Below are 2,328 nucleotides of genomic sequence, written 5' to 3'. Positions count from 1 at the left end.
TGCTACTAAAAAAGTTTTCTTGGAGACTGACCTACTTTAGCTTTTTTCCTAACTTTAAATCCCCAAATCCAAGACTAGAAACACAGCAAGATACGCATTTTCGTTGAAGATCTTATCCCTAGAACTAAAATCCAGATCATTTCAGGCTTTTCTCTTAAACTATTATTTGTAACCATAATCTGCTTTCTTTACCCTTAGCAATCAGTTGTCTTCTGTGATGTTTAATATTGCTCAATTTCTTCTTTCACTTATAGAGCATCTTTATCATGCAGACACTCAAATCTGCAATAAAAAAAAAATTCCTAAGAAATACTGTGACAAATAAAGACCATCTGGTAGGCATAAACATAAATGAGATGCAAACCAAAAATCTCAATAAACACTGAATCACCATCAATCTAGTATACATGCAAAGTCCCAAAACAACAGAATTATTTTGCAGTGAGTAATGTCTTGCCAATGGGGTACTATGCACAGTGTGATTAATTTTCACAGTCTAATGAGTTCCCCCCACCAAAAAAAGCCAGTCCAAATTTATTTTGCAGTATCAGTCTTAAATTTCATTCATTTACTCTAAAGTACATTTGTTGTGATTTTTATCTATGGCACTGCACTGGGAAATGAGTTTCATATGCATACACAAATTCTCATTATTTTAGCTTCAGAATCTGTAAAGTTCCTTGCTTTCTGTTACAGAGGGGGAAAATGTATACAGCAGGAAGACAGTGACATGGTTAAGGTCAGGCCACTACTTCTGATCCAGCAAAGAAGGAATAATACGTCAATTACCCACAAAGATTTGACTGAAGGTTCTTTTTGTCATAGATGTAAAATGCTGCTGAACAACCCACACCTTATAATTAAACATTGAGGGCTAGCCTGTGCCCTGCACTTGGCTGGGACACACGGGTTGAAATCCTGCCTACTGAGTCAATGAATTGTTGAATTAATGTCAGCAAAGTCAGAGTTTCACCCAAGGCCCACGCCTCGCTATCACACCCTGCTGCCCAAAACCAGGGCATGAGAACTAATGAAGGGATGGCCTGGACTTCTTGCAAATCTGCTAACAGCTAGTTGGAGGGAAAGACATAATATCCTGTTACCTCCTGTGTACTGTCCTCTCAGGAGGAAGATTTAGAAGCCAGCAGCTAATCTGCCAAAGAAAGGGTTTATTCTCATTTCAAGGAATCTTTCTTTATTCCATTCCTAATAGTCATCTCAAATAAATAATGATTTATCCACTCTTCTTCCATTTTCTCTTAATGCTAATGACTGCAAAGAAAAATTTCAAAATCAACAGTTTAAACCAAAGAAAGCCCACGAAACTCCCCTTACAAGTGTATACAGAACAAACAGGGGAATGGATATAATTTCAGAAGTATTTCAAATTACCTATAATTTTAAATTATTTATTGATATTTAATGAATGAGTGATACACACCGTTACATTATTTAGTAGCAGAGTGCTCTTTTGAAGGGCTTTAGATTCTGTAGATATTTTTACACAATACCTCTACTTTTCTTTTCTTTATTTTTTTAAGGACTAAATACTTAGGAAATGTGCACTGAATGGAGTAGAAAAAGAGCATCTACCTCACTTTTTTGATTTCATTCAGCTACTTTGAATCTACTGACTCCTAATCAGGTACCAATGCGGAATCTAAGCCCACAGTAGAAGTTGAGACTGTCCTTCCACTTAGCCAGATGTAATGTGAAGAGTTAGGACCTTTTCTAAGTTCTCAGCTACAAAAGCAACAATAAACTTGCTCCATCTTATGAATGGCTCTGCTCTCACCATGGTCTCCCCCCATGCTGCTATGCTGTATAGCATTGATGTGGCATCTGCTGTGAAATCCCACTGGCCAATGCCCCTAACTTTTACCAGAATTTTGACACAATTTAGAAATGTGGTGAGCTGTAAGTGCAGAGTAAATTAGTATTTTCTTAGTGGTTATCATAGAGTTCATAATCATCTTACTCCACAATACCATCCCTACCACAGCTGAGCTCTAAGGCTACGCGGTCCCCACAGATAACAACTACTGTCATACATATGTCAGAGAGAGCTCTAGAAGAGGATTTGTCCCAAGAACAGGAGAAAAATACCAGAAAGCCAGGTTTTGGGGGATCTTTTCCCCACATGGACTGCACTATGCCTAAAAGAGCATTAGGATCATTGTGTGTTTAGTATTAAAAAGTATCATCTGTAGCACTGTACTCCCTAATATGTTACCACATCCTTCCCCCAACACTTTCCCAAGAAATTGCATTAACATGGAGGCTACACTCCATGAACTGTGCCCCACCCGTATAATTCTTCCTATTTTC

The sequence above is a fragment of the Haliaeetus albicilla genome, chromosome 2 (assembly GCF_947461875.1).
Source record: "Haliaeetus albicilla chromosome 2, bHalAlb1.1, whole genome shotgun sequence".
NCBI lineage: Eukaryota > Metazoa > Chordata > Aves > Accipitriformes > Accipitridae > Haliaeetus > Haliaeetus albicilla.
The sequence above is the reverse complement of the archived record's forward strand: the minus strand, read 5'-3'. Positions refer to the sequence as shown.